Raw genomic sequence first — 25,884 nt, 5'->3', positions numbered from 1 at the left:
AATCATCAGCTGGAAAGCCTCTTTATTTTGGAGGTGACAATAGGAATAGGTGAGCATAAGGGAATGAAAAAAGTCATGTTCAAGTGAGGGACGAATACAGACCTAAAGCTTTTTGTACAGGGGAGGCAGATCCATCCTGTGCAAATGCTAAAGAAGCAGTAAGTAGATGTAAGCTACACAAAAACAGAGGAGAACTTTCAAAGTGTCTCCAGCAAAAGAGACTCTGCACTCCAGTGGTTCATGGCTCGGCTTTGCAAATGAAGATTTGGGCAGGGCTCTCCCCATGTGGGTGTGCCCTTCCAGCCTGCGCAGTGGATTTTTTAGGTGAGGCACAGCGTGTGCAGAACTGGCCCCACCCTTTGCTCCTGAGGTTCATCTGCCACGGCTGAGTGAGTTTGGATGGGTACAGTGAAGTCCTCAGAACCAGAAACTACAGCCCACGATATTCTCAGGAGGTCTGCCATCCAAGTACTAACCAGGGCTGACCCTGATGAGCTTCCAAGATCTGATGGGATCGGGCGTCAAGGTGGCATGGCTGTAAGATACTCCAGTGGTTTCACACATGGTTAAGCACTCAACTTCTGAGGTGACCAATGTGTGTTGACAGTAGGGTACCTCAGCTTTTACTGAAATCCATGGGCTCATTTTATAGAAAGCAGTGTGCTGGGTCCAGACCTGCCCAGCACTCCCACTGTCAGCATGTGCAGCTGCTCCCAGAGCAACTGGAGGGACAACTGAAAAGAGAGGCTCATTCACACAAATGTGGCTTTCTGGGGAACCTGCGAAACATCGCCTTGCTGTCCAAATCTACATCAGCCTCTAGCACTTGAACAGCTTCATTTTACAAGATTGAAGTCAAATCATGTATCTGTACCTCCTACATTTGGAAAACACAAAGAAACAAGAGCATGCTGGTATTGAAGCAAGTAGACATTTCATGCTGCTTATTAATCAACCTGAATAAACTAGTCAAGGGTTTTGGCACATTTGTGGTTGCAAAATCCAGGCAGTGATAATACAAAAGCCTAAATATAAAGCAAGCCATGGAACTGGAAAAAGATAATCAGGCTCTGTTGCTCTTCTGCATATTCTGCCTGGCATGTGAAAAAAATTCCAGTTGTATTTTCAACTAAAATGCATTTTTATGGATAGGAGATGCTGGTGTGAACTTTTGCCCATGTAATTCTGTTCAGTTCATTCTTCATACCCTTAATAATTTTACCCACTGAAGCTCACTGTAAAATTTTCTTTGAATATACTCTGCAGTATGTGACCCACACACCTTTCTGATCCTCTAAATAATGAGTCACACCAGCAAATTTTGTAGCAGAAATCAAAATTCAGAATACAAGATCTATGTATCAAAAGCCTGATTTCCCAAAGATGATTAGACAGCCAGTAACAGTTCTGCAATGATCACAATCATTAGCAGTGTTGAAAAGGATTTAGGTCTTCATTTGCTTTGACATTAGCTTTTGTCAAGGCCAAAAAAAGATGTATGAAAGTACATTCAGTTCTTGACACTGCACAAAAGAATAAGCAGCTTACATAAAACGTGGCTCTCACTACTGCACATCTGTGTGCTGAAAGCACATCTCTATTATGTTCCAGTTAGACTGAGTATTTCTATTAAATGCTTGGAAAAAAGACAAAACTTTATCCTTTTTTCTTTTGCTTAATTCAGCCTCATGAAACACAGATGAATCAATCCCATCTCAAAATGTATTTTACAACTCAGAACAGCTGTACATACATTCTAGCTTCATCTGGCCTGGAAACACAACTGACAGAGGCTGTGGGTGATGGAGAATGCTACCATTAATACTCTTATTCGCTTATCATATTTCAATGTTTTCTTGCAGTTGGCTGCTCAGAGGAGCTGGCTGAGGAATACCACTGCAGCCAAAACAAGATCTAAAAAATCTCAAGTTGCAGTGGGTGAGTAATTGCAATAACCAAGAAAGTGGTTCTCACTCTTTTCTGGGGTTTTTAGTTCTTTGTGGTGTCCTTGGTTTGTTTGGTTTTGTAGTGTGTTTTTTTGTTTGTATGAGGCTGTTTATAACACACTATATTCAGTCAAATATCATTGACTGATTAATTTCTGCCTTCAAAACTTTGACTCTGTCTCATCAATGAAGGTGTCTGTGGAAAGTATCCTCCTGTTCTGAATGACTACTTCAGATTCAGTCTTGAGTAAGATTTGCTAAGCTTCTAGGATACTAGATCTCAAGACACATATCAATGACCAGTTCCCTCACATCTCTCTCATTTTAGTCTTATTCAGAGGACAGAAGAAGGGGAGAAGTGCAATATGCTGTGGGCACAATCAAATATATGACTTTGCTCATACAAGTCTCTTTCCAGTTGCTGAGGGCAACTGTTTCAGCTGTTCCCCTCTTGGTTATTCCTACAGTTTAAGTGAAAAGGCACAACCAAGGATTCACTTCTCAGCAGACATCAAAGGTGATTTCTACTATCTTGCCCTGGGCATGTAATCCAAGTTATAGTTCAGAATGCCATACAGATGCATTTATTACTGGATATTGCAAAGTTTTAAAAATAATTTGAGATGCTAAGTTTAACCTTCTCTTCCTATGCCCATACTCTAATACTTGCTTTTTTATACTTGTTAGTTAAACAGCAGTCCAGACTTTGAGAAGAGACATGAACAGCACCAAAAAGACCTCACTGAAACTGTTGCTGAAGGGTTGTAGAATTACTTTTGACAGTGTTCGGCCAGTCCTGTTCCCATCTCCAGGCTAACACAGGGGTCTGATCCCACCTGCAGCAGCTGCACTGTCTTAGTGCAACACTGAAGGGCCTGGAAAACTACGTATGTTCACAAGTAGCTCCAAGGCAGCTTGTCAACAGCACAGGGCAGGCTGAGAAGAGTGATTTTAGAGAGGGCAGGGCTCAGGGCTGGCAGCAGCCACAGCCTCCCAGAAGCACAGGAGCCACTACAGACCCATAAGCAGCATCTCTCTTGGCAGGACCAAAAGGCTGCTTGCCCAGCACACCTGATAGTGGGTTTGTCCCTATGCACTACTGCTCTGCTCTGCTCTGTTGATAGAAAAAAAAATCAGAGATAATTTACCTACTGCCTTCCACTTGCTCGGGCAGCAGTTAATGACAATCATTAATTATTAAGGCTAGCTAATAATCCAGACACAAATATTGACAGTCATGGGTATATCTCACAGGACTTGAATTCTAAGGGTTTTTTCCAGTCTTTACTTGAAGCTTGGCAGAAAATAAATTTCTCTTTTCCATTTCATTTTTCCAGTAGTAGCAAGTTATAAATGAGATTCACACATACAAAAAGCCCTCCAGCCGTGTTTTTGAGGATGATCTCCTCATGGCCTCCATATTCCCCTAATCTACCAGCTATTCCCAGGAGGAATGTCCAAAGTCCACTGTGCACAGATGCTGCTGCTGTCCTTGCTTGCATCTTGCCCCAGAGGCCCCCCAGAAGCTGCCCCTGCTTCACTGAAACTGTTCAGTGCCCACATGCAACTAGTGACTAAAAATCTCTTTGATCAGCCAAGTCAGCTTTTTCTTCTTTTCCCCCCATGGATTTGTCTCACAATCTTTCCTCCTAGAGTTGCTCCACTGTGAATTAAATTAAATGTTTATCAGACGCTTACATGGTAGCCGAAAGCATATATCATGCAGTGGAGATTGAAGTGCAAATCTCTGACCCATTTTTAAAATTTATTTAGAGCAAAATGAGGAGAGAGGTTCACCCAGGAAATGTGAAAGATGACCAGAGCACAGCTGGGACTTGTCTTTTAGTCCATCTCTAGTGTTAAGCATGTTTGAACTTGTCTCCCACAAACAATGTGGGGGCTCTGGCTATTTTGGGGGGTTAGCAACCAGATGCTGCCAAAGAGGACATCCTTGCCCTGCCTACCCAATACCAGCTGTCTCCTTCTCCTGCTTCCTTTTGCACCATACCAGCTCCTGGCTAACTCTTCAGAGATCGAGCTCAACTCCCCAAGCAGGTAGAAAACAAAACCCCCCCAAACCAGGTATGGTCTGCTGCTGGATTAGCAAACTGACCCAAATCCTCTAAGAGTCCTCTTTAGTCCAAATTAGCTGCATTTTAACAAGCCCAAGAAAATTAAACCACTGGAACAGTCCTTCCTCACATGAAAGAGCATAGGAGAACTGCTTAAAAAAGTTGTTTAGAGAAAAGTGCTCTCTCAAGAGAAAATCATGTAGGTAAAAAAATTCTCTAGCTTGGAATCATATCACTATCCACAAACATCAGTGCAATAATAGAGTAATTTCCTTTTCCTGTCTAGATATCAGCATTTCATCTTATTTCTGTCTTTCTGCACTGTCTCTCTGTCTCTTCTGTGTTCTATTTTGGTGTTTCTCCTTTTTTTCTTTTTTTTTTTTTTTTTTTTTTTTTTTAGATTTAGGTATCCCTTAGCACAATACAGTGAAAGAAATAGCAAGTAGAAAAAAACAAGGTACGTAATTACCCCATCTATTGTGTTTATGTCAACTTCAAGTGGTAACATTTATTATTTATCTGTCTGTAATAAACCACTGTTTATGCACACTTTTTTACTCCCCCTATATTGCTCAGCACTTAAATCTAAGTTACTAGAGTCAGATAAAGTATCTGGGTCTATTAGATTAATTGGAAAAGAGTGTGTTTCACTGTGCAGCCACATCACTGAGCTCCAGTGTCCATCCCAATTCAGTCTGTAAGGTAGAAGAGGTCTCACCCTTGCAAGTGTTTGGGAGTAGAGTTGTATGTATGGCCAAACTTCGTCAACGCAGATTTGGGCAGGGCTCTCCCCACGTGGGTGTGCCCTTCCAGCCTGTGCAGTGGATGTTTTAGGTGAGACACAGCGTGTGCAGAACTGGCCCCACCGTTTAAGTCCTGACGTCCATCTGCCACGGCCGAGCGAGCTTGGACAGTGACAGTGAAGTCCTCGGGGCTGGCAGTCCGGTTAGTACCGGGGTCTGACTGACCCTGCTGAGCATCCGAGATCTGACAGGATGGGATGGCAGGGAGGCATTGAACTGCCCGGTATGGTCTCCACTGAGACCTGAACTCATGACCTTGTGATCCAGAGTCCGGAGTGCTCACCATTACACCACGGGACTGCCCCTGGGAGTAGAGTTAACAGCTTGGTAATACCTCACAGGGTTTGCAAGTGGTTTAGTCTAGTGTTATTACCCAAAAATTACATTAACTTCTCCTCCATCAAAAGGTGGAAAACTTTTGGGATGAGAATCTGTGCTGCATCTTCCAGAAAAAGTCTACGTGGCATTTTAGGGTCAGATTGAAGGCTCAGCTTAACTCAGGGCTGAATAACATCTTTTACTCTCAGGAGTTGCTATGGACCTCTGTGAAAGGCAAACCAGTGAATACCGGGGAGGAAACACTGATCATGTCTTAGATCTGAGGCATGTTCAAGGCAGCTGCAGACACTGTGTGGGAGAGCTTCAGCCTTGTCTCACTGGTCCTGATGCATGCCTTGTGTCTCATAAACCTTACAAGTCACCAACAAGCAATGTCACAACTCTCATGTCTTCCCAGAAGAGTGATCTTATGGGAAGATGGGATATTTGGGAAAGTTGAGTTCAGGTTGAAACTATATGAGAACAGCACTAGTATGTTTCAGCTTCTTCTTATAGCCCAGTCTGAGATACTTCAATGGCTGTCATTACTCTCCTGCCCCTACATCTCACAGTTTTTAGGATATTTTTCTGTGTAGGTCCTATTCTTACTTTACAGATGGGGATTAAAAGCACTTCAGAAGCACATGAGCAGGTTAGAGCTAAGGAATTAGGTGCCTGATTCTCATATGTCTGTAAAAATATGGGTATGCCACTCCAGTGTTACCAGCACCCTTAGGAATCTGGCCTGGACAGTCCAAATTCCAAATTTGTTATACTTAAATGCATCACTCCACCACCACTCAGCTACTATGTAACACTAAAGGTTGATAGGTTTCCATTGAATGGCATTTGCAAAGCTTCTTCAGAACTAAGAAATTAGATAACAGTAGGGCATAAAGCTGCTAAATTGGAAAGAACAGGAAAATATTTGTAAATATGAGAAAAGATGACTTTTCAAGGTCAGGTAGGAAATTCACAGCAAAACAAGAGCTCACACCTGAGCAACCTGGTCTAGTGAAAGGTGTCCATGCTCATGGCAGGGGAGTTGGAACTAGATCATCCTTAAGCTTCCTTCCAGCCCAAGCCTTTCTATGATTCTGTGATTCTATGATCTATCACTTACATGGAGCAGATTAATACCTTAACTACTAGATTAACACCTCGCTTCACTGCTGCAAGCAGGTTGGTATAGATCATGGAAAAATATAAAAAGTTGTCAAATTCTCTCAGGAAAAAGTCCCATGCAATTCGATAAAGACAGATACAATTTTCTGTAACCTTTCATGTTGCATTGTACTCACCAGAATTCCTTAAAAGAGAAAATTCTAAAGCTTTTATTTGTAGTATGGTATACATTTCTGTGCAGAGAATATTGGTGTCTCTTAAGTTATTTAGTATTTTAGCATAATTTTCTGAGAACTCCATTTCAGGAAATGCTTTTAGGTAGAGGTCTAATGGTTTACCCCATTCCCTTTCACTCCATAGGATGTTTCCACAATAATTCCAATAATAACACGACAGCAATTGTACCATGCAGCCATAAAATTATCATTTATAGTACAAATATATAATAAATAAAATAAACCATAAGCACAGAATGAATTTATGTGATTTTACTATACTGTGGTGCATACTCTTCAATAAATCCCAATAATAAGGTTTTCAAAAGTGGAATTTCATTGGAATTATTTTATATCATGCTATATAATTACTATTAGAGACAAGGTTATGTTTTTCAAGGAAGAAACAAATAAAACTGTCAAAGTGTTATTTTAATAGTCCTTAACCTTTTGCAGAATATTGTGGTACTAGTAATAATACAATAAAATATGGACCTGTAAAATTACTTTGGCTAAATATAATTCAAATGTCAATAGAAAAAGATCCTTTCAAGCTCATGAGTAGTTTCTTTACGTGTAATTCTTTACACTTGGTGAATAATAGTCAGATGATGTCCATTCATGCTCTGACTTCTTAGAAAGGCTGAAAGTGAGAAACATGACTATTTATGGGGATGAAAAAAATCTCACATGCTGAGAGATTAAAAGATTGTTTACCTTGGAGAGCAGATGAATAAGGAAGGGTTGTGATAAAAGCATATAAATTCAGAGGCAATACAAAAATAGGAAATTGGGAACTATTCACTCTACACACAGCACAAGGATAATGAGAATAATAAAAAGGGAAAATTGCAAAAGAAGGAAGGCAATCTGAACTGATAGAGGATTTTTAAAAATACAATCTATAGAATTCATTGCTGAAGGACACCGGGATCAGGAAACTGGTGTGCACACAACAGAGCTGGAGTCTTATCTGACTGCTCAGTACTAATACCACAAATTTGCAAAAGAATTCTCTCCAGAATGGAATAAATGAAACCAAACTAAAGATATTGTTACGAGAATACTTTTTTCTGGTTAGATGATCCCTTATACAGCTTTCCCTTCTGAGCTACTGACATTTCTACTAATCAGATGTAGTCTGTGACTATATAAAATGTTTCTTTCAATGACTACAATTGTTTTGTTCCCTGCTACAGCCAAATTCTGCACAGCCCAGCTGGGAGATGTCTCGTCAGCCTTTTCTCTTGCACAAGGCTGAATTTCCCAAGAAGAAGGGTGTGTTATTCCAGCAAGGAGTTAGGAACCTAAGTCCCCCTTGGGTGAAAGAATTATGCTGAATTCCTTTCCCAAATTAATGGGATATTGGCAAAACTGGTAGACCTGAAATGTATAGTAGGTTCATCAAGCACAAAACTTTACAGGTCTGGGAACAGTGTCTGTATTAATATTTTTTACAACTAGATGTCACCAGCACTAGGTATACAACACAATGAGTTCCCTTGTGCTGATAACAGGAAAGTGGCTATGCAAATAGCAACAGGGAAATCACGAGCTGTGGTGGAAGAGAGAGCTTGGTATAATGTGCTACACTCCACGTGCTATTTAGGCTTAGAGATGACTCAGAGGCCATCAAAGCAGACAGCACACCAAGCCAGCAGGGATGCAGGAACATAATAAAGACCTTAGGAGTAAGAAAAATCCTAAGGGACTCCCAGTTCAGAGTAATTACTCAGCCTGCCAGGCAGCCATCACTGTTCCTACAAGTCCAGCACAAAATCAGCTCCCTGTGGAATTCTCCCATTATGTAGACTTCCTCCCTCTGGTACAGAGTATACAGCACATTCAGGCACCTAGCCATAAGAATGCAATGAGATTTGGATACCAACTTGTCTTAACATTTGAAAGTTTATATATAACAATAAGACTGCAAAGATGTTTAATAGAACCAACTGATGCTGAAAATCCCATCCAGGTTATATGGCTCAGTTAAGTAATAAAAGCAAGAAATCCAGTTCTTCCTTTGAGTGTTCTCTTGAGGTTTTTTGCTTCTTATAATCATAATTTCTATTTACTGCTGTTTTCTCTTTCTCCTTATTTTTCCATGTCTTCCACTCTGAAGTCACTTAAAACTCTCTTCCATTAATTTCTCTGACATCTTTGCTACCCACTGTGCCACATGTCCACTTAGTTTATAGAGCCTTACTCCATGCTAGTTTGTTTCCCATTTTTTTGGCATGTTCCTTTCAAATTCCTGAAACAGGATTTTAAATCCCTCCTAACCCCAAAAATCTCTCCATATCTTCAAGTATCACTTTGAAAACACCTTTTTTCCTTAGCTTACAATTGCTTTGTACAATGCAGCACTTTGTGATGATACTAATAAAACAACAGCTTGCAACTCACACGTCATCCTGAGGGACTTCAAACCACTATAAAAACTGAAGAGAAAGTTATATATAGGGATCACTTCATCCCTGGGTGAAATGCAGCTGCACAGGATGAAATGTGACAGCTGCATAAAAAAACACTGCAGCAGTTTATGACAAGAAACAAGGAGAATACTTATCCAGCTGCAACTACTAACAGGATTTATGAGACAGATAAAACTCACATAACATATATATATTGTGAGTTGACAAGGACATCGGGCTCTCCTCCCTTTAGTCTTGGGAAAAATACTCTGGTATTGCTAATGGACAGAAGTGATTAAGAGCTTGGTTCCCTTCACATCCTCCTCCTTCCCCATTACAATTTATACTCCTTTTCTTGCCTTCTGACAGCCCCCATGAGTCTTGGCTTAGTATAGACTTGGAGGACACAGTACCACCCATCCATTCTTCAGTACCATGCTGCCCTTCCCAGCTATTTGGTCTGTCACTCAAAAGCTGAGAACTGTTGACTTAAGAATTAACAGAGCTTTGATATATGAACACTGTATGCCCACTGAAAAATGTGTTTGGATAAAAGTCTGGAAAATGTGAGTCTTTAAGGACTCTAATATAAAATATGTGGTATTTTTAATGTAGAGGGAACGTTATCAAATAGGTAGAGAAGAGGTAACAATCCCACCCCTTAGGATCTATTTCAAAACTTCTGGCGACTCACAAAGTCACTATGTGACAAATTTTGAAAACAGACTCTTATTTTACATGTTTCTGCCTTTGGGTTCTCCAGTTAAGAGATCTATGGGCCATCTAAACTTTTATGTCTCTTAGACTGAAGAGTAACCTGAAGATCAAAATAGCTGCTGAGCTCAAATTGAAAGGACATGTTGCATCCAGCTGATACTTAGAAAACATCCAAGTGTATGATCACTCGCCACCCAGAAGTCCTATAAAGCGACCTTTGCAATGTACCATTGAATTCAAAACCTAACAGGTGTCACTAAGTAGTTATTGAGACATTGTAGCTATATGTACCTACTCGTGTTATATGTTCCTCTTATATATTCACGGTATATATCTTCTACTGCACCACTGTTTTTGAAGAGTGAAAGAACCCAAAGCAGCTTTACGGAAAACAACCTGGGGGTCTGGTGGCCACCAACTTGAGCATGAGGCAGCATGCTGGGCTGCCTTGGGAGAGGTGCTGACAGCAGGCTGAGGGAGCTGATTCTTCCTGTTTTCTGAGCACTGGTGAGGTCACATCTGGTGTGCTGGGTCCAATGTTGGGCTCTTTAGTAAAAGGAAGACAGATTTACTGGAGTGAGTCCAGCACAGGGCTATGAAGGTGATTAAGGGTCTGGAGCATCTGACAGATGAGGAAAGGCTGAGAGAGCTGCAACTGTTCAGTCTGGGAAAGAGAAGCCTTGGTGGAATCTCATGTATGAACATAAATATCTGAAGGAAGGGTGCAAAGGCAGAGCCAGGATGTTCCCATTGGTGCCCAGTGACAGGCAATGGTCACACAGTGAAACACAGAAGGCTCTATCTGAACATCGTGAAACACCTTTTTCCTGTAATGGTAACTGAGCACTGGTACATGTTGCTCAGTTAGGTGGTGGAGGCTTCATCCTTGGGGATATTCAAAAGCCATTTGGACACATTCTAGGCAGTCAGCTGTAGGTGGCCTTGCTTGAGCAAGATGATTTCCAGATGTGCCTTCCTATCTCAACCATTCTGTGCTCCTGTTGCTCTTTCAGGAAATGTGTAAAAATAACCCTGAACTGACGCAACAGTAGGGAGCAAAATATCTCCATTAGCATGGAGAATTTCAGTGGAGAATTTCAGCTTCTTTGCTGTAAGCTCCTGTATATCCCTTTTCATCTTGAAGAAAACTAGCATTATTGATTTTGGGACCCAGAGAGTCATAGGAAGGGCAAGCATAACACCAGGCAGAGGAGTAGCTAATTGGAAAAATATATGTATCAATTCCAACGGTACCACTACTGGAAACTTGCCATAACTTTATATTTGGAATTATAAGTGTTATTATCTTTGTAGCTGGACTTACTCTTTCATTAGATTGCTAATACTTTAATCACTTGAGCAGTAAATTCTTCAATCTATACACAAGGTATGTTTCTTCACTGTACATAAATTGCACAAGGTGTTTGTCTGGTACTCTGCCCTTGAGATCTTGTTTGAATTTGGATGCAGCAGATGGACCTCACTACATGCAGCTTGCAGCTACTCTGTGTCCTTGAAAGGTTTTGAAAAATGTCATCTCTTGCAAGGCAGAGGAGATTTGCAGACAGCCTGAACTCAAGCAGCATACAAGATGTACAAAGTCTCTGGAGCAGCCTGACATTAAAAGGACTCCCAAGAGGATGTTATGCTGGTCTGAGCATTAGTTTCAACTCTCATGGATACTCATAACTCCAATTAAAGACAGAGATTTAAGGTCTCTGGAAGTAAGGGTTTTCAAGCTCAGTGTCCTAAACTGGAGGTCAAGTTTCAGACTTCAATGCCTTACTTAGATTTTCCACAATACCCAATGTGGTTTGCATGTGTGCGGTACTGGAATTAATTGGTCAGACAGTAATTGGAGCTCATCAGATGAAAGGCACTATGGAATGCAGGAGAATGCTTCATGTTATAATTTGAGTGAATGTGTAAACAATACCCCAAAAGATAGATGTTGTCATCATAAACTTTCTCTCTGAATTATGCAGATAAGTAGAACAAAAAGCAATTCCTTATCAACAGAATAATTATTCTTTGATTATGTCCTTCATGTTCTGTAGATGTTCAAATTACATGTGGGCAATCAGATATACATCAGAGAAACTCTACCCATCTGAGGTGGTCTTCATGCTCTGAATTTATATTAAACAATGAACATTAATATAAAAATAACTCTCCTTGGAGATAATACTTTGATGTATTAATAAAAAAGACTTCTCAGTTCTTGTTTATCATAAATTAAGAATAAAACATTTTCTTTTGGAGTTCTGTGTGAGATGAGTAATTTGTAGTGCAAGAAACATTGTAAAATATAGGACATATAGCAGAGTTCACATATTCAAGACTGAATTACAAATCCATGGCTTGTGCACAGCGAATGCAGTACAAAGTGCTGAGCTCCCACCAGGTGCTATCAGTATTATCTGCCATTATCAGCTGATTAGCACTCCAAGCAGATCTGTCTTTAGATCCTACTGTTTTCTTATTAGCTCTTTCCATGAAAGGGCCTATTGAGAAAGAAGTCCTGTGTATTTCTTCTGAAAAAATTGAACCCTGAACAGCAGAATGTCCCTTATTCACACAGTTTGTAAGAAGCTGTCAGCTACATACATTCCAGTAACAGGAGGGCTGACGTTATCTGGAAGGTACGGGTAAGAATTGTACCTACAGATCCAGGTGTCTTTTTTTGATTCACAACCATTTTGTAATTGTTATCATTGAAGTAGATCAACATTATTAACATTTCATCATGCCTTGAGACTGTAGTGAAAAATCACTTATAAAATGAAGTTTAACATAGTTTTTGGATAGCTACTGCTTTATTATTATTTCTGAGAGGATCAAACACCCATATCTGCTAGTGCTTTTATCCAGCTGCTATTTAGTACAAGAACATTACTAATGAGAGCTGCCAGGGTGTCTTTTATGACTGTATGAAGAAATGAAAAATCAGTGAATTACTACTAAACACAAGTTATTATTTTTCTTTAACTGGATATTCTGAACTTGGTTTATCTTCCTTTTTGGAGTTAGACTGATCCTATGTCAGTGCCAGATGTGACCCAACAAACTGGCTCTGCCACGAGCAGGGATTGGGAGAGATGACCTACATTGTTCAATGGTTCCACTAGTTTTTAAAATTATTTCTGTGACGGAAGGAATAGAATATGCTTCTGTAAAGTGTTATTGTGAATTAAATTTTACCCTTTGCTTTGACTATGCAGGGCTGTAGGAACAGTGGAGTCACACTAGTGTGTGTTTTAGCATGATCTAGTCCAGAGCCACTAATTACATGGCTGTGTGCTGATCTTTGTACAGTCATGAGAAAAAACAAAGAGATTAAAGGAAACAATTACTCACTTACTAAAAAAAGAACATCTTTCCTCACTCTATTTTCACAAAAGCATCCATTTTTACAAAAGTGCCTTCCAAACACTTCTCCCCAACATGTAAACAGTATGATACATGGGAAAATCAAATTAAAGGTTCTTTTTCACAGAGCAGTGGGAGCTACTGTTCAGATAGCTGTTCAGTTTTCATCATCCATCACATGATGGAAATTGTATTTCATTTTAATGAATAGATCTTGATAACTTTCAATATCAAAGTGGTGAATTCAAATGCCAGAATTTTAAGGATATTTTAATTTCTGAAATGGTGGGGTGTAGATCTTCAAAGATGTTCGAAGTATTTAACTCTCATTTGCCTCCTCAAGAACCTTTGATTCTGATTCACCCGACCCTGCCTTCTCCTGCCAGGTGGCTGCAGACATTTTCTGTGTACTGCGGCACATACACACCTAAATGTTTTTTGAAGACCCAAAGGGATGATACAGAGCCAACGGTTTTACCAATGAACTAAAATGTTTTGGATATGTGAACTAACAGAATTCCATGATTTTTCTTCACATGAGTCATTAGAATTTTTTGTTTATTCCCCTTTAAATGAAAGCTGCAGCCCATATGGCTACGGAGCAGCACATAGAAAACAGGCTGAAGCAATTCCTACATGATAGCTGCACATAAACATTTATTCATTCATAGTGGAGGGAGGAAGCAACAACTTGGCTATGTTGGTATAGTTATTATTTTTAGCATTTTGGCTGAAGCCTGTATTTTCCTTTCCATACATTTTTAAATAGAAGGCTGTGGGGGTTTTATGTGCTCCTTCAAGAAGAGAACAGACTTTTAATGTAGCGAAAATACTGGTTTTCCATTCTGCAGCTCATCTAGGTCTGTTTCCATCTATTAAAGCCATTGTACAAAATAACTGCTTCCTATAACACAAAATTCTGCTGTGGCAGAAGTAACACTGGGTATCCATAGTACTGACACTTCTCATTTCCTTACCCTTGTTACACCACAGATCAAATGGAAGTCAGATTCATAGGAACTCTGTAATTACTTGACAATAATCATTGCCAGCAACAAAGCAGAGCTAGGAAAGAACTAATTAGCACACCACCCATTACTAACAACATGCTACATTTTTTACTGTTATTTTTAGCTACAAGCAGGAAATATATAAATTGCTGTTTTATCAAATTGCATGAAAAAGCTTAGATAAGCTAGATGTTTGCAGTTATCACTCTATAAAGCTGGACTCTGGCCTTCAGCTACATGGCATATATTACCATGAAAGAAGACAACAGGAAGGCTGAAGACCTACCTTGCTCCCTGCTGGTACCAGAGAGAGAATCTGTGGGGTACACAGTGGGAGACATAAAAGCTCGCAAAGAAGCACAAGCCTCATGTTTTCATGTCAATGTCTCTTGCTGGATAACAGGAGGGAATACAGAAAGGTTGGCTCTGCAAATGTCAGTGAAATACAGACTCTGCCACTTTTTTACTTCCTGGATGAATTTGAACTATTTCTTCCTCTTCTCAGAGCTGATGGGAAGTCAGCTGGACAGTTTCAGTAGCCATCTCATGGATGGGTCCCTTTGCGCTGATTGCTGGAGAGCACATTCCCACTTCTCTGAATCATTAGTTGCCTGACTGTGGGCAAAGATGTTTTGGTCTCCAGACAGCGCTAGCAGCTAGAATTTTGGAAAGTAAATGACTAATCCTTTCCTCAGCTAAACTTTTGGTGGGAAATGAGACACATCACTTAACACTTACATTTCAGCTATAAAAGGGAAAAATATTCTTCCCTTCTTGAAGCAGAATTGTGAGACTACATATGCTAAAGTGCACTGTGCCCAAAATATACTCCGTTTGCATGAGATGGTCTCCCTTCCTCTACAACTTCCAACAGACAGGTGGCCTCTCAAACTTGAGAGATTTTTTTTGTCCTTCAAAGGATTTAGTCCAGCCCTTTGCTGATCTCTGAATGTATTTATTTTACAGTAGCATCTCTCATAGTCAAACACAAGACATTTGCCTCTCCAGCAGATATTCCCCACTTGAGTTAGAAGTTGTCTTTAAGCCATGACTGATTCTGGATCAATTAGAGAGCATACACCAGAAGATCAGTGAATGTAACTCCACACTGAAGTTAAGGTCAGTTTAGTTCAAGAGAGGGGCGAGTGAAGTAAAAACAAACAAATAAGGATCATGGGTTTTTATAAAAACCAAGAAGAGTGCTGAAGTGCATACTTGAAATATTTCCTCTGAACTCCGCAGTGTGGCTGGCACACCACTGTGTTAGCACTTGGTGCCTGTTCCATGTGTGCTACATGGATGCACCAAGGTCTGCATACAAACACTTGCCAAGCGGAATGACAGAACTAACGTGACCATTTCTGAAAAATGAAGTGTTTATGGCTTGCTCAGTTTCATAGTATGTTTCATAATCTTCAACACTCACAATGTGTCACTCATGGGCTTGCAACATATTCCCCCTGAACAGAAGCTGCTTTGTGCTCACCACTGAAGAAGCATGTGCTGTGTGACTGCCATACTGTATTTTGGCAGTAGCTGTTAGAAGTAAATTTACAGAGGATTAAGGAGATGGAAGGCAGCATGCCTCACACTTTAATTCTGCAAAGCATTAAAATACCCTGTTCAAAGAAGAGGTGAGAGATGGCTGCTATTCCAAATCTTGGGGCCTGAGGTTCAGTTTGTTTTGACCAAATTTCCATTTGGTTTTTGAGAAGACGCTGAACAACAGCAGCTGCCCTTGCCCAGAAGGGGTGTGTGAGGACACCTCTCTCCTTTGGATGTCATCTCCACCACAAGGTGGGAGCCATCCTCAGGTGCAAAGGGCCCTCAGACCTGCTCCAATGGAAGGCTCCTGCCAGCTGCTGTGCTGCCTCTGGAATCAGCTTGGGGCCCTTCCCTATCTCCAGATGTGCTCCAGGAAGAGCCAGATCCAGGGGATGCTTTGGCTTTATGTCCCCTCAAGGCCAGAAGAATGAAAGTATGCGCTGAGGACATGAGACATTTTTGGCTGTCTGGAGCTACAGTAATGAGATATGCAGATAAACACAAAGATTGAAAATTAGTTGTGTACACTTTAGAAGGAAATGGCAAAGTACTTTCTTTTCCAAGTATATTCTTTTTCTAGACTTGACCTTGGTCTGCACTTTTAAGAATCTGACATTTTTTGATGGTTTATTTCACTTTCAGATTTTGGCAGGGTATACCCTCAGATATGCCAAAAGTATGATGAGATAAGTTATTCACCAGACAGAAACAGAAGCACAAAGCAGGCAGTTGCCTACAAAAGTTGGTCTCTCCTATGGATTGCACCATAAAAGATGCCTGGATCAGTTTTCAAAAGGAGAAGGCTAAATCTGACAATGAAATCCTATCAAAATGGCAGTTAAAGATTTTAAATAACTACCTTAGAGCCCCCATGTTGCTCTGAAACCACTAGATAAAACTGAAGACGTGAGAAAGGTATTTTGATTGAGGAGATGGGGTATATTTTGCAGTGGTTTTTTTCTACACTGTAATGGGAGTTAGAAACCCAGGACCCACAGAATTCTGAGGCTGCTCTGAAAGCTTTATGCTCTGAAAGCTTACTTACTACTAAGGAATCACATTGGTGTACTGAAAATTTCTGTTCCATATTTTCTGGTACAGCTTCATCTTTAAGTACAAACAAAAACCCAGACAAATCAGCCTGGATGCCAGTGCTTTACCTGCACTGGAGGACATGCAGGGAAGGCAACACTACCAAAAGGTGAAAATTATAACTGTGATGCTGATTCTGATTTTAGGAAAAGAGCTGGGGCTTTCATTAATCTTTCTGTAACTCCAAGCCAAAACCCATCTCAGGCTGCTAAAAGTAGCCTCAAAGCTGAGACTCCAAAGTTATTTGCGGAATGCATTTCAAAGCATTTCCTTCACTCATTGTTTACTGATCTGGCCTTTCCTCATCGGGGTAGAAAAACATAGCAAATGCTTATCACCTGAAAGTTCGAGTCCCTCTGGAAAGAACTGTTTCAGGAAAATATTAATGTGGTGAGAACTTTCAGGGAGTGTTGGAATTTTAAAGTTTCTCATGATATTTTGCATTTTTCTTCTAAATGAACAGGAAAAAACTCATCTGGCTCTCATTTGAATTCTCAATAGACTTTAGAAAGGAAATTCCAACCAGAACTGTATTCCTACACCTAAAATCTACAATGGGAATGATGCTGCATGCTTGTCTCAAACCAAATACAACCAAGAGAATCAGAGCTAAGGTAGGGTCAGCAGCACACCCACTTGTTCCACACAACAGTAAAGGTCTCTGTAGAGGGGCTGATTTTGTAAAGCAGGCCTCAGTATCAGAGCTTAGCATCAGGCATGTGCTTAAATATCTAGTTGACCTGCCTTCATAGCAGCTATTCTGTCATCCATGCAGAATCTTTATTTACATAAAGAATGGTAATCATCTTACCTATTTGCAACTTCATTGGAACTGTTCATCCTAGGTGCTACTGAAAGCTAGAGAGAGGAAGAGGCACTTCCATTAAAATATTTATCTTACCTAAAAGTTAATGTCTGAAAGAGGCAAAATGGCTTGTGCCCAGAAAGTGCTCATTCTTCTCTATGGACTCTACAGAGAATTTGGGAGAAGCAGGCATACAAAGCTAGAGACATTTCCAGTGACATTCTTCTTTAAAGCATCTCCTGTTAATGTACTGTGTGACTTAAGATCCCTAATTGCATTTATTTGTCCCTGATATTCTCCATTTGCAGTGATAGCATAATGATCTGTATTCATTTGCAAAGGGATTTGAGATTTATGTAGGAACATTCCTGTGTAGGGGCTCAGGGTTTACCAAAACCAGCATGTATTTCCCACACAAACCATGTCACTGAATTAGCTACTTGACCTCAAAATCTGCTAATCTGAAACATAAACAATGAAGTAAGTATTTATGTTGTTCACATCCTAATCACCACAGTGCCCTATTCATCCATTCACCTGCTGGTTTCCATAGGATATATGGATACCACCAGAATTAAGTTACACTTATGAAGATACCCCCCCACTGCAGTGGATACTATACATTCTTGGTATACAGGTTTTCTCAAGCTTAAGCTTACAAACAACTTCAAGTATTCTAAGTTTTAGAATTTGTCAGAAAATGCTTTTTGCCCCCCTAAAAATGTGTGCTGCCTCTGGATAAAGATGTTAGCTCATAGTATGGGGCTGGTTCTAAGTTAAAGTCAGGTTGAGGGCAGGTCTTCCCAGGCAGATGGGTAGGCATCTCCACTTTCCAGTTTCCCAAAAACCTTGTTCCTAGATCTCCTTAGACATAAAAAGTGAACTGATTGCTCAGTGCACAATGGAGACTAATATGCAAGTGTGATCCTGGAAGGGCCTCACCAGAGGGTCCTTGTAATTGGTGTGAAGACAATATAACTGGTTTGCAGACACATCACGCTGCACTGTGCTTGCTGTATTAGTTTTCCTGGGCCTTCTTCCCAAAGCTTTTCTTCTCTCTTGGTTTAGAAACTCTGGGAAGAAACTTGTAATAGCAACTTGTTTGTGCCATGCCTCTCTGGCATGCTGCGCTGCGCTATTACACAAATAAACAGGGAACACGATGTAACACCACAGCAGCAGATTTAACTAAGATCCAATTGTACTTGGTGCCATCTGAATGTGGGAAGAATGTTCCCTTAAACGAAAAATCTTCAACAGAAAAACAAGTTCACCCTTCACAAGTATGTACCATAACATAGGACAATACACCATCTTTGACTTATGACTTCATCGGTAAGAAATTGGCCCAGCATTTCTCCTCCAGCAGGCAGCTGTGCTCTCTAGTATATTGTTCCTTCTGCCCAGATCTGAATTTGGAGTGCCTTTTAGACCTAGTATGAAGACCCTCTTTGCTAGGAAGCGGTAGCCTGTCCAAAATCGCCTTTCTCACTGAACCACCATGGTTAGGATGGGGAGATACTACTGGATCTTCATTTAGATTATGAGATTGTAAGCAACTGGAACAAATAGTTTATATTTCAAGATGAAATTAATGAATTTAACTCATGTCTCATTTTTACTGAGTTCCTGACCCCAAAAGTGGCAACCTGAATAAATGCTTTGACTTTTAATGTACAGTCACCTAAAAAATTAATGATGACTTCTTTTCCCAAAAGACTTAAGGAAAAACACATTTCCAACATCAGGGCCTCTGAAGAGGAAATACCTCAGGGAGAATATTATTGTTAGGTGACACTGAGCAAATGCTTAAGCAAGAGTGATTGAAGCAGACTGTGTACCCTAAGGATTTAATGAGCAGCTTGAAGGAGTTGATGGCCTGAGGCACAGCCTCAGGTCATTAAACCTCAAATGGTTATTAGTCCCTAGGAAATGCTTTCTGTGAAGGTCATTAGTGCTATTATACAGTGGAAATTAAGGGTGTATCAAGAAATTAGCATATAGCCTGTTTGCAGGAGAAATAGAGTCCATGAGCATGGGCAGGTCATCTCCAGGAGGATGCTGCAATTTCCACAGACCACCCAACCTGCTGGAACTTCCATGTCACTTTGCACCATTTCTAAACTGAGTTTTACTTTTGCAGAGTGTCACTATAGGAACTTTATCATGCATTGAGCACTTAAATCCGCAGTTTGGCATAACACTAGCTGAAGTCCCTCCTGCTTAGCATATGTTTTTAGGTTGGAGTCCTGCCCTACTGTTGTCTCTTTTTAGAGTAAAACCAGAAAATCTGATTCAATTGATGTGTACACTGTTGACCTTTGCATTTAATCAAAGGCTGAAACTGTTCAGGTTGTTAGGATCACAACGGGTTTTTTTCAGAGTTTCCTAGGATAAAAGTCTCACTCCACCTCATTGCCTTCAAGCAGAAATATCTGGAACCAGAATAAATATATCCACTGGTGCCTGTGGAGCTAAGGCCAAGAGACTGACCAGCAGGCAGGGAAGGGCAGTGGATGGTGAGATCCCACTCTGGAGTTTTCTTCGTGGATGCCATCTCTGCACAGAGCCCCTTGTGAAGAAAGCCTCAGCTTCAAAGTCCCCTTCCCATTAAGTATGAAAATGCTGGTGCACAAATCCTGTGTCTTTTTATAAATAGGGTCTAGAGTCAGATAGTTGTATATTTGGTGCATTTTGTGTAGCTAAAGTCATTTGGGTGTCAGATGTAGTGACTGGTTTTTTTCCAGATTCTGATGATAGCTTGTGATTTGAATCAGGCAAACAAAATCCAGTAATTCTATTAAATTATCTTTGTGGATGAGATTTTCCTACATTATAACCTTATCTACCACAACAGTTACTTTGAATTTTGATTTAGGCTTATTTACAAGGGACCTGGAGACCTCTGATTTTATAACTATTATATTACTTGAATTTTAAGGCAATGCAACTGACTGCAACCACCTAAATGTGTTCCTTCTGGTCTAAAAAAAGTAGGAAAATCAGAAAATTGTTACATAGTAGGATCATTTTGATTACATCCCTGAGGATGATTTAGCATTCCATTTATGCAGCTGTCCAAATTAAGAGAAGAAATCTTTCTTTATTAAAGACCCTGAGGTGATTTAGAAAGCAACAGTATATTCCACTAAATAAAGAGAAAGAACAAAAGGACATCATGATCTATTTAATTCTCTGACAATGTCTGTATTAAATGATCAATGCTTAGACATGCATTGCTATTTACTGTTTGATTAAGTGTCCTCACATTCACTGGCTTCAGCTAATGCATCCTTGCTAAATGGAATTTATGCAAATGTTACTTCAATTACATGTTTCTACATAGGTGCCAGGAACACATTCATCTACGGGAAGCTGGAGGGCAAATTCACTGGTTTTTTTTTCTCTGACTGGTTTCTTGAGAGATATTCATTGAATGAAATTGGTAAATTATTGGAGTACAAAAAAGTACTTTTACAATTATATTAAGAAACCCCCCACCCTTATAGGATATGACTAAATGTTTTTTGCATGTATTTGGGTTCTTAATTTTGCTAAGCATGTCATAAATATGTTTGGGCACTGATACTGTAAGAAATGAAACCACACTTTTAAAATATAAAAAAATGAAGTCACACTTCAAAGATATAAATATAGCTGAATATTTCTAAAAGGAAACTGTTGCTTAATTTATACATTAGACACCATTCCAAATACCTGAAAGAGAACTGCATACCTGTCACAGTAAAGAAAATTTTATTTGACAGTACTGGCTTAGACACGGCCGTGAAGCCATAAATCAGATAAAAAACGTATTTGGACACTAAATTATTTTTGACTTGGAAAATTCCATTAATGCTGTATTATTACAGCAGTATATTCCTGTAACCTAGATCACAATCAAGCAATACATGAAAAGTCATTTTCTTCTGAAGAAAGATGAATTTAAGCTCCTGCTGTAAGGGGTCCAACTGTGCAGTTTCATGCTGTCTGGAATAAGGTTATTTTCCTGATCACGATTTTCAACAGATTTGTGTCATGCAAATCACTGCACCTAAACATGTCTAACATTTATTTCCTTCCTTGCTTTGCTGGGCTGTGCCATAAGGCATGCATTGTACTATTCATGTAAGAAGCAGATTTGCAAAAGAACTACACATCCTTTATTTCTCCTGTATTTTGAACAAAATAGGCAATTCCTTACTACTGGGCTCCTCTTCCCTCTTATTTTCACTGCCTCTCCAACTGTGTTTTTGATTGTCTTGGTTGCCACAGCTATCCCACTAATACTCAGGACATATCAATGAGTCTCTGTCAAATTTCATTCCTCCATGTGCTCTGCCACTGAATTTAGGAAAATGCCGAACTCCACTGTCTTTGAAAGCAGTCACATTTTCTTTCGTGGATCCTATGCAGACACAGAGTAAGGAATAACTTAATAATACCACCATCTGACTCATATACTGGAACTGATAATAACTGTAGCCACATCCTGTAAAATGACGAGTTAAAAAAATAATTACATAGATTGACTTGGCTTTTTCTCCTCCCAAGAATGACCATGCTCATTTTTATCTTAAAAAGACTTAATCTACAAAGTGGAAATAAAGTATAGAAAATAAGGCCAAAGTGGAGAGTGAAAGTTCATCTAATCCGCTCTGTCAAAACCTGCAGGACTAATATTTACTCTTCCTTAGAGGAATCCTAGATTCAAGACAACTTCTGAGATACACCTGACTAAACAGGTTGCTTTAGTCTCAGACCGGCTAGGTGGCAAATTTACAACTCTTTGCTGAAGTAGATGTTTTGATGATATAGTTCCAGCTCTGTTCTCAGGTGGAGACATTAACTTGGGCAGTGTGAGGCTGGAACACAGTGCTTACTTTTCCAGCCCTTGCCATTTAACCACCTCTGGATTGCCACACCTGTAGCTATTCATCAGAAACTCATTAAACTTCTCAAACAGTATCTTATATTCCTGCCATGATGGCATCTCAGCATTATTTACATCCCTGTTTAGAGAAATGATGCCATGATGATACCCTCAGCTGCAGCATCCAGATTTGTCACCCCTCACTTCTTCTGATGAATACAAGAGCAGATCCCTGCAAATTATCACAAATTTGTATGGATCAGAGGTCTGCACAACTGTGACTTTTAGAAGGCAGAAGAGTGGATTCCAGGAAAGCAAAACCACCAGTGAATGAAAAGCTAAAAATATGTTTGGGTGAAGCGTGGAAGAGGGAATTGCCAATTCCTCAAATAACACTGTTTATTTAACAGTATCCTGTTGGGGGGAACTACGTAACTGCAGTGACTAATTGTGCGTACTTATGTCATGATAATGTGATAGATTATCATGAAAGTCTACTCTTAAGAGAACAATATTTGTGTGAAGCAGATACCATCCTTCTAAATAGCCCACAGTTATCCTGTACAGGGCACAATGAACAAAAACTGTGTCTGACTAGTCAGGAGTATGTTCTTTCAAATAAAGGAAATCTCTAAATTATAATCTTGGTGATAAATACCTCTCCAAAACAATATTTCACAGTGAAATTTTCACCAAAGACCAGACAATTTGCTACTAATAAATAACCTAAAGAGTGCATTCCTATTTAGCATGAGTAAAAATATCAGAATTTAGCTCTAAAAGCTTTTGTATACAAAGCCTTGTGAGGAGTTCACAGGTAAGGGTGACTGTTCTGCTCGGCTACTGTGAAGAAAAATGTTCAGTCAACTATATAGTTACTTACTATTCAAAAAATTGGCAGGATTTGAAGAACAAAATCTCTCTGTGTATAACCAAGTCTCTACATTTAGCTGGTGCCTCTGCAATATTCAGCATAAAGTAGTAAAGAAGCATTATTTAGTATTACCTTGTTTATTTTCTCCAATCTCAGAGCCTGAGCACTAACACTTCCTGAGGACCTCTTAAGCATCATTGCAGAGATGGCATGCCTCCTCACTGCCTGCTCTTTTCTATTTCCTTTCCTTTGGAATATTTTAAGGCTGAAGTAATAGCACACAGGAAAGATGCTATTTAGTCTCTCTTCCAGTGCAGACAAGCCTTGAAGCAATGCAGTCTAGGCCTATCCCAAAAAACCAAATTTTTTTTGAAAACATTTCAACTTGCACACATTGAATGTGAACATTACCAAAGACACCTCCTGTCCCACTAAACAGAGGCAGATCTGCTTCCTCACTTAATACCTGTTGGCTCTGTCTTATGCTTTAGTTTACAGTCTGTCTTGGTAGATCACTCTATATGTGATGAACAAAATCCGACTAAACTTTGCAGGGAATAGCTTGAAAAAATCCCAAATGTCCTCTACTATTGTTTTCCATTTTTAATGACAAGGAAGATGTCATTGTGGTCAGAGAGGAAAAAAAATAGATGCAAAAAGAAACATTTAGAAAAGTAATCCTAGGAAAAGCTGTTACTTGAGTGTCTGTCAGGGTGATCAGGTACAATTGCTCTGCTTCATTAATTTTTAATCACATATGGCAAATGGCCTCAAAAGTCTCCAAGACTTTATGATGCCTTGAAATTAAAAGGGCAAAATGTTCTCCTCCATCATTTTGGAACACAACAAAGCATTAGAATCTGTGGCAGGTATAAAGACCCTTCCAAAGCAACCTGTAAGAGCTGTACACTAAGGGAGCTGCTTGTGGGAGCAGTAGTAACAGCTCATTTTTACCGTGATGATACCATACCCCTAAGGCAAATATTACTTTCAGGAGATGAAAAAGTAAGAAAGGACAGCAGCACAAATGAGACCCCATGAATGTTAAAGTAAAATATTATCCATAACTGAAATATAATACACAGTCTTACTGTGCGGTTTTACCTAAAAATGTATTCCTTTTATGTCTGCCTCCACAGAGCTATACCTACTAATTTCTTCATAATGCTTTGAATTTCTGCAGACATTACAGTATATTTGTACTTTTGCTTACTAAAGAAATATTCATACCATCTATCTCTCTGGGACACCCTCCTGTACCCCAATATAGTGTCAAAATCTATTGGCCAGTTTCAGTCAAATCTGATAGGAGGAGCCAGGTCTCAAAGATACTGCATTTTAGAAAAGTTGGTGTTGAGTAAATTATACAAATTAGCATTCCAGTAAGGGAAAAGTGTTTGTTAGGTGACCCACTATCCATGCTGAGAAGCAGCAGACAGTTCGCTAAAGAGTAAACAGCACTCTGCATCAGCATCAGTATCAGAAGTAATCACTTTCTTTACAAATATTTAAGGGATGGCAGGGAGGTCTGGAGAGTGACATAGAATCATAGAATCATAGAATCGATTGGGTTGGAAAAGACCTTCGAGATCATCAAGTCCAACCCTTGGTCCAACTCCAGTCCATTTACCAGATCATGGCACTCAGTGCCACGGCCAATCTGCGTTTAAAAATCTCCAGGAGTGGGGAATCCACCACCTCTCTGGGCAGCCCATTCCAATTACTGATTACTCTCTCTGTAAAGAATGTTTTTCTGATATCCAGCTTAAATTTCCCCTGGCAGAGCTTGAGCCTGTGCCCCCTTGTCCTACTGCTGAGTGCCTGGGAGAAGAGACCAACCCCCACCTGACTAGAACTTCTTTTCAGGTAGTTCTAGACAGTGATGAGGTCAACTCTGAGCCTCCTCTTCTCCAGGCTAAACAACCCCAGCTCTCCCCATGGAAGAGGGGAACTAAGGACTTGGTTTCAGTGAGGTGGGGGAAAGGAATCCCAATCCGTAGGAAACCAGGCTGCACTGATGCCAGTGCTCAGAAAGCAACTCAATTTTAGAGTAATCTCTATGATGGAAATAAAGGTCAACCACTACGCATCACTGGGCAATGAGCTGCTCCAACTTTTGGAAGCTCCAGAATGACTCATGCAAGGAACACATCACTGCTGCATTCTTCGCCAGTGTTGCAGGAGTGACCACATAATGTCCTCACAGCATAATATCCTCACACTGTTCTCAGCCCAGTCCCTCTCACTGCTTTCTCCTTTAGTAACTCCAAGAGAAAAAGATACCGAGGGGCTGTGGCATTGAGTAGGAGCCCTGCAGCCTATCCCTGCCCTGAGCTACGCACTTGTCTAGGTCACAAATATCTCCTAAAAGAATAATTTGCAAGAAAGGACACTAGAGCATCATATTTCCCAGTGCTCCAGCATGATTGTCTGTAGAAGACAGATCAAAAAATGAGGACATAATCATGCCTGTATCAAAACATCGAACAACCACCCATTCCTGAAATACACAACAAATCCAACATCACTTCAGACCCATCCTCTGTTCCACAAACCATGTCATGATGAAAGATTGTAAAAAGCCCAACTTCAACCAATACCAGCCAAAAATATGTAATACATTTATAAGAACAGAGCTTTTACTCAGCACTTTTTGTGGTGTCAAGAGAAATTTTGCACAACTGTTACCATTATTTGTATTTCACT

At 40.0% G+C, this 25,884-nt stretch overlaps 1 protein-coding gene across 6 annotated transcripts in view; it reads right to left on the bottom strand.

Moving 5' to 3' along the window:
- The window catches only part of STARD13 (StAR related lipid transfer domain containing 13), a 291,483-nt gene that overhangs the window by 39,290 nt on the left and 226,309 nt on the right, over positions 1-25,884 (bottom strand). The gene's annotated exons all lie outside the window — the stretch shown is intronic.

Source organism: Pithys albifrons, chromosome 1 (assembly GCF_047495875.1).
Source record: "Pithys albifrons albifrons isolate INPA30051 chromosome 1, PitAlb_v1, whole genome shotgun sequence".
In the NCBI taxonomy this organism is placed as follows: Eukaryota; Metazoa; Chordata; class Aves; order Passeriformes; family Thamnophilidae; genus Pithys; species Pithys albifrons.
The sequence above is the reverse complement of the archived record's forward strand: the minus strand, read 5'-3'. Positions and strand labels throughout refer to the sequence as shown.